Genomic DNA, 8,044 nt, shown 5'->3' on the forward strand with positions numbered 1-8,044 from the left:
ATAGGGTGAAAGAAACTTTGCCCATTGTTTCTCCCCGGCACCTGGGATCGAACCCAGGACCACAGGATCACAAGTCCAGTGTGCTGTCCACTCGGCCGACCGGCTCCAAAAAACAAAAGGGGTAAAAGAACTAGTGGCAGAACAAAGAGGAATAAGTTATGAGTAAAGGTAAAGAGAACTAAATCTTACAAACCTGGAGAGGAGAGAAAAACAAGAGGGGATATGACTACAACATACAAGATGCTGAAGGGAGCACACGAGATGAACAAGGAAAGCCTTTTTAAATTGAGAGAAACTAGAGAATGTAGGTATTAGTTGGAAATGTAAAATGAGTGGAAGAAATTTTGGAAAATACTCATACCCTTTATGGATGGCCAGCAAGTGGAATGAACTGAAAGTAGTAGTTATGAAAACCACCTTCATCCACAAATTTAAGGCCAGATTCAACAAAGAATTCATAAATCAAAAGAGTTAAATAATACTACAACAGGAACCACCAGGCTATTAGGTTGGGGATAAAGAGCTAGACCTCACTTCCCAAAATTCACTAATAGGTAAGCACCAAATACACAAACTCATGCCCAGCCTACACACCTCTCCACCCAACACACTTGCTCACTCCTCTAGGGATGCAAGTCACATCATACACAAGACAGTGCAAGAGTGGATAAAGGAACTAGCATAACTTTACCCAATCTAACTAAATTCAACCCAACCTAGCCTAACATAACCCAACCCAACCTAGCCTAACATAACCCAACCCAACCAAACCTAACATAACCCAACTCAACCTAGCCTAACATAATCCAACCCAACCTAGCCTAACAACCCAACCCAGCCTAACATAACCTAACATAACCAAACCCAACCTAGCCTAACATAACATAACCCAACCTAACCTAACATAACCCAACCCAACCTAGCCTAACATAACATAACCCAACCCAACCTAACCTAACATAACCCAACCCAACTTAGCCTAACATAACCCAACTCAACCTAACCTAACATAACCGAACACAATCTAGCCTAACATAATCCAAACCAACCTAGCCTAACATAATCCAACCTAGCCTAATATAACCTAACCTCACCTAACATAACCCAACCCAAACTAGCCTAACATAACCCAACCCAACCTAACCCAAACCAACCCAGCCTAACATAACTCAACCCAACCTAACCTAACCCAAACCAACCCAGCCTAACATAACCCAACCCAGTCTAACATAACCCAACCCAGTCTAGCATAACCCAACCACCCAACCTAGGGTAATATAACTCAAACCAACCTAGCCTAACATAACCCAATCCAGTCTAACATAACCCAACCCAACCTAGCCTAACATAACCCAACCAAAACAAGGTTAACATATTAAGTAAAGTACAGTACTGTAACGTAAACAATTGAGTGTTGCACCGAAGACTCGTCTCAGTGACAGGTCTATCTGGTGTTGTTGTTTCAATCATCAATCACCCCACGCTGGTCACGGATCTCACATCTGGCACCAACGTGGGGCCGTTGTCTTTTCACTGTGCGTTACTGCTACTTGCTGCAGTCTTGTCGAGCTGCCATTGCATCTGGAGTGGTTGCCCACTATTGTTAAGAGTAGTTAGGGTCAGCATTACTGCATGCGGTCCGAACTGGAAGCAGTTATTCCGTTTAGCCTAGCCTTGTCAAGCACCACGACAGACATTAACGTAACGTCAGATGATTCCTGCCACGTATCGTTAGTATTAAGTTTTATGAATAAACTAATTGTTGAACTACAAACGCCTTTATGTTCACACCTTCAGAACCCTTGTACCCAGTATCGACTTTGCCATTATTACTGTTATAAATGTGATCCCTTTCATGTTGCCTGGATTACTTGGATTTGAACTGCATTCATGGCCGTACACACCAAATAAATTCTATTTGATGTGAGGATCTTATGAGCTACTCTGATGACCTCCCTCTGAGGTCCCAGAAGCTCCACAACCCAGTGGATAAGGAGTGCCAAGGATTTGGACTCCTACAGCTGCTCTATGCATCCCTAGTCAGTCATTAAAGTATAATCATCCCTCAGCATATGTTTGATGCTAGTTCAGTCCTTTCCTGACTGAGGTTTCTTGTAACCTATTCACCTCTAAAAAGGATAATCTCACACCAACTTAGCCTAACATAACCCAACCCAACCTAGCCTAGCATAACCCAAGCTGGCCTAACATAACCCAACCTAACCTAGCCTAAAATACCCCAACCCAATCCAAATTAACCCAACTAAGCCTAGCACAGTAACATAATAGATCCTACCTTAAGCCAATACATCCTAAGTTAATACATCATAACCGAACAAAACACCGTATATAGTTTTGACAATCAGAAAATGAGCAGTGTGGAAATGTGTGTAAGATTGGACCACATCCTGGCCACACCACCACCACCACCACCACCACACCCCAGCCACACCATTACCACACCCCGGCCACACGACCACCATCACACCCCGGCCACATGACCACTGCCACACGACCACCACCACAACCTGGCCACACCACTACTACCACAACCCAGCCACACAACCACCATCACACCCCAGCCACACGACCACGACCACACCCCAGCCACACGACCACGACCACACCCCGGCCACACAACCACGACCACACCCCGGCCACACGACCACAACCACACCCCGGCCACACGACCACGACCACACCCCGGCCACACGACCACCACCACACCCCGGCCACACGACCACACCCCGGCCACACGACCACGACCACACCCCGGCCACACGACCACAACCACACCCCGGCCACACAACCACGACCACACCCCGGCCACACGACCACAACCACACCCCGGCCACACGACCACACCCCGGCCACACGACCACCACCACTCCCCGGCCACACAACCACCACCACACCCCAACCACACCACCACCACCACACCCCAACCACACCACACCCCGGCCACACCACCACACCCCGGTCACAACCTGGCCACACCACCACCACCACAACCAGGCCACACCAACATCACCACACCCCGGCCACACCATCACCACCACAACCTGGCCACACCACCACCACACCCCGGCCACACCACCACCACCACCACAACTAGTCCACACCAACATCACCACACCCCGGCCACACCACCACCACCACACCGTCCAGCTGAGCAAATTATTGGCCTAGAGGGACCTCAATAAGCCGAATAGGCGTTCTGTTCCCGACTATGGGAAATTAGGAAAACCATTTCTGCAACGAATAGGATACTGCACTGCGTTTCAATTTAGGCACAAATATTGGGCAGGGGCATGAAAGGGAGTACAGATGTGGGTTTGCTGGACACACCTGTAATGAAGAAACGTGTCCCCAGGTGAGAGAAGGCACGTGGGGGGTCAAAATACGGTAAGCCAAGCCACCTCTCAATCTTCCACACCTCTTAGTATTTACATTGAGGCGGCGGTGTCCGGACACCTGGCCCAGGATACGAAATATTGCTCCTCTAACTTATCTCTCTTATTTTCTTTGATAAATGTACACAATTATTAGGCAGTTATATTATAATTAAGATCAGCACTTTTTAGTGGGCCTTATGTTCGAAATAAGTTACATAACACAATTTTCTTGGCTACTTACATTAGCTTTGTTTAAATTTTCGGACACAGACTAGGAAAATGTATTTCAATGATAGTTTATTTGCCATATCACGTGGAAAATATATACGTGCATAAACAGTTCTGTAAATAAATCCGCAAGAGAAAATAAATGTATAAGTTAATTTGTATTTATTATAACATGTACAAAAGTTTTAGTTTAGTTTAGTTCATTTATTATGCACCCCATACCCATCTTGTGGGTGGTAGTGGAAAGGGTTACAGAGGTACATAATGGGCTCAGGGACTGAACCCCACAATTCATTTAGCTAAGCAAGTTACAATCTTGATGAGCTAGTTACAAAATTTCAGTATAAGTCGTTACATCATAAATGGGTTTGAGATCGACCAAAAGTACAGTTTCTAAATTAAGCAACTGACATATGTGGAGAACTAGTGTCACAATTGATATGTTTGTCCTGCACACCGCCCCCCATCCAGTGGGCAGCGGTGGATAGGTTACAGTCACTCAGTTACTACCTACAGTTAGCAAACTGTGGATATTTGGCTAAAATTTCTTGTAGCAGATCATTATGAATGAAATATTTACACATCGTTGGAACATTGGTGTCTCTTTAGAACTGTCTCTAAATTCACGTATCTTTTCGCACTTCATCACATAGTGACGGAGGGTGTGCGAATAATTTTGTTGACACAGTTTATATTTGGTCAGGTCTACATCGGCAGATAATGAGAATTCCCAAAGATACTTGTAACCGAGTCTAAGACGAGCAGTAGTAACATCTTGAAGTCTGCTGATTTTATTGGATGATCCATAAATGTGTGGCTCCTCTTGCATGATAGTATGATGATAGATGGAATTACTGGTGTCAATTTCACTTTGCCTCAGATCTACAACCACCTTCTTGTTTCCTTGAACCTTGAAGTTCATGGTTCTCAGTTGAAGTTCTATTGCTCCAAGGTTATACTCAATTTCTCCTTTAAATAATTTGTGTATATAATTTGTATTTGAGAGAGAGAGAGAGAGAGAGAGAGAGAAAGAGAGAGAGAGAGAGAGAGAGAGAGAGAGAGAGAGAGAGAGAGAGAGAGAGAGAGAGAGAGAGAGAGAGAGAGAGAGAGAGAGAGAGAGAGAGAGAGAGAGAGAGAGAGAGAGAGAGAGAGAGAGAGAGAGAGAGAGAGAGAGAGAGAGAGAGAGAGACAGAGAGAGAGAGAGAGAGAGAGAGAGAGAGTAAGGGACGGTGATAAGGATAAACATGTCAACTGTGACACCAGCTCGCCACATATGTCAGTTACTTGAATAAGAAACTGTACTTGTGGTCGGTCTCAACCCCATTGATGATGTGACAATGTGCATTTAATTTTGTAACTAGCTCATCAAGACTGTAACTTGCTTAGCTAAATTAATTGTGGGGTTCAGTCCCTGAGCCCATTATGTGTCTCTGTAACTCTTTCCACTACCACCCACAAGATGGGTATGGGATGCATAATAAATGAACTAAACTAAACAAATATACGCATCACTGCTTGCGATGGATCAAGCACATGAAGGTCGAACATGGAACAAAAAATTGTAACATCCATTATCAACAGCATAATTCATACACAGAGCAAGAGTTTCAGTTTCATCTGTATGGATATCATCTCAAATAGACGTTGTCCGGCATGAAGACAGGACACGGAGGCTAAAGCTGCATGTGATAAGCCTGAAATTGAGCTAGACCTAGATATTACAATCTCCGGAGAAAGTTCAACACCGGGCAGCAAAAATAATTCCAGAACTAAGTCAACTCTCACATCAAGACAGGTTGAGGGTCACAAGGCTAACAACACTACAAACCAGACATAGGGCCATCATCGTAAACTTCAAAATACTAATTAATTTAGAGGTTGCTGAATCGGATAATTTCAAAATCTCAAATGTAACACAAACAAGGAGCAACGGTTTCCAGCTCAACAAGCCACAATTTAAGACTTAAAACAGGAAATGCTTTTTCACTTACAAGGTGAAAACCCATGGAATCGCCTACCCGCCGAAGCCACAAATGTCAAAACTCCGTGGAACTATAAAATCCCGCTTGAAAAAATCAGGACAAACGGGGGAGGGGAGGGGGGGAGGATCTTTGACAAGCCACCGGCTTCTTGTCCTCATCGAGGCCACTAGAAGGTCAATAGTGGCTCTCAGGTAAACTCAGCATCCGTCTCACATCAGAGGCCCTCCGAAATGCAATGGCTCTCCGCCTTGCTGGTCCAGTCGGGCACACTGAATATGGGTGTATTAATTTCCAGTGAGGCAGTGGCTGACAGATTCGGCCAGCATTACCTGTTTTGACAAGGCACAGTGAAGTTAATGACCATTAAAATGAGTCTTATCACAGCTGGACGTCCAGCAGAGAGCCCCATTATCTATTGCTCCATAACTGACATTCCTGTCGGTCACATAACACTTTAATTTTCTTTAGTTTATTTATAATACTTTACTTTAGTTATTTCACCATTTATAACATAACCAATCTCTGGTTATCACTGATACTGCCACCAAGCGAGTTGCAACGAATTATGACTAGCTTAAAGTTAACTTAAACCTACTTAACGCTGCCACCACCTTCATCTTTGCTGAAAATGATTACTTTACGGTCACCGACGGCGAAGAGTACTGTTCACGGAAGAGTTAAAGTTGTTAATTACTCTAGGGGGTGGCATGGGCACCGAACCCGGACATGCACTCACCTGTTGTGACCTATCCCGGAATATCTATACTGGCACAAGGGGGGGGGGGGGTTGGAGAGAATACGGTCGACTCCCACTATTCACTGGCATCCAAGTAATTCTAAAGCACTTTTGATAGTTACGGGCGGGAGGAAGATGATGTAACATGTGATAATCGTATTCACAACTTAGGGAGATGTCCACAGGATACTTGGGCCTGCATGGAATGAATAAGCAGGAACGAATGAACACACCAGAGGGACAGTTTACTATTATTGTAACGTCCGAATACGTGTACGTGTTTCCTTAGTTAGCTACACTAAGTTTAGTGATTTTTCATATTTATTTTGTAGTTTTTGGTTACAGCAGTCGTTTGATGGTAGTGCCGTAGACGTTAAGACGAAGCCTGGAGCAGAGCAGAGCTGAGTGAGGCCTGGGGTAGAGAGCTCGGATGAGGGGTGAGAATCGTAAAACGTGGCGCTCTGAATGCGGACAGAGTCGAAGAGCTCGATGCGGGACGAGAGCATGGAAACTCGATGCGGCCGGAGTCTGTCTGTCTATGTCGAAGCTGAAGCGTCTTGTGAGGGTAGGAACTGGACACATCGAGTGTTACATTCTTGTTGGTGAATGTTGAAGATGTGCGGTATCTCGCAAGCATCTTTACTGTCGGAAAATCCGACACCATTTAATAATATCATACTGGCAGATAATATTGCTGCATTGTATAAACAAGTTAACCCATAGAAAATGTAACTTGTAGTGGAATTTTCCGTCTATAGAAAACGGGATATCATTACCACATACTATTATAAATTCACCAGCTATTCTGCTGGGAATTATTCTTAAATACATTAGTCTTTGGACTTTACCATCCTAAAAACATCTTATATAAATTAACTTAATTATCAATATTAAAATAGAGTAAATGTGACCCTTCTATCACTTACTGTCATCTGGACAATGTAGGCCAGTAGCGTCAGTGAGGAGGAAGTGGTCAGCCATTGTTGTTATTGTACTTAGACCAGAGGCACGGAAGCAATTCGGCTCCTGTTAATTTTACTTGGACGAAGTGTTATGGAAACCAAAGATGTACCATCATCAACACGCTGTCAACAAATACAAGTTAAGTGCTCTGCCGAAACCCATTTATCTATCATTTGTGGCCATTAATGTCATTAGATAGGGGCGATCCGGTTAGAATACGAACTGCCTCTTAATAAAAGGTAATTAAGCCTAGGTCTTTATGGTTCCTTGTACAGTGTTTTCTCTGATATAGCTGTCATATATTAGGATTCTGGCTTTACAGCTAGCGTCCTTTTGACAGGTCAAGACGAGGAGCATGCTTTGTGTATCAGTTACTGGGTGATGGAAGCCACCTCACACGAGGAAATTTGGTGCCTACATCCTAGTTATATCTGGTGAACTAGGGCCTACTGTACAATAAGATAAGGAACCTCTTCAATGTTTAACAATATATGTAGTTTAATACTGTAGTTTGATTGGCTGCATATATATAAATTCAATATAAACCCCCTCCCTAATGTGTAGAGGATCGATTTGTGAGATTATTGAAGAAATACAGTCCACTTATCATCATACAAATTGCTATCGAAATATATAAATTAACGTTAATATAAATTCTATATAAATTCATATAAATTAAATAAATATAAATCTCACAGGTCGGTTCCCACATTTACTTAACTATTTTTGAAATTAGACTG

At 43.6% G+C, this 8,044-nt stretch overlaps 1 protein-coding gene across 2 annotated transcripts in view; it reads right to left on the minus strand.

Moving 5' to 3' along the window:
- Window positions 1-3,480, minus strand: part of LOC123758347 (uncharacterized) — a 34,834-nt gene extending 31,354 nt beyond the window's left edge. Inside the window, exon 1 of one of the 2 annotated variants that reach the window (XM_045742642.2) lies at window positions 3,349-3,480. The gene's annotated coding sequence lies outside the window, so the exon portion shown is untranslated. Of the gene's footprint in view, window positions 1-1,393; window positions 1,598-3,348 lie in introns of those variants that run through there. The other variant, XM_069322680.1, reaches the window with a different exon arrangement.
- Between the last annotated feature and the right edge of the window lie 4,564 nt (window positions 3,481-8,044).

The sequence above is a fragment of the Procambarus clarkii genome, chromosome 11 (genome assembly GCF_040958095.1).
Source record: "Procambarus clarkii isolate CNS0578487 chromosome 11, FALCON_Pclarkii_2.0, whole genome shotgun sequence".
Taxonomy (NCBI): domain Eukaryota; kingdom Metazoa; phylum Arthropoda; class Malacostraca; order Decapoda; family Cambaridae; genus Procambarus; species Procambarus clarkii.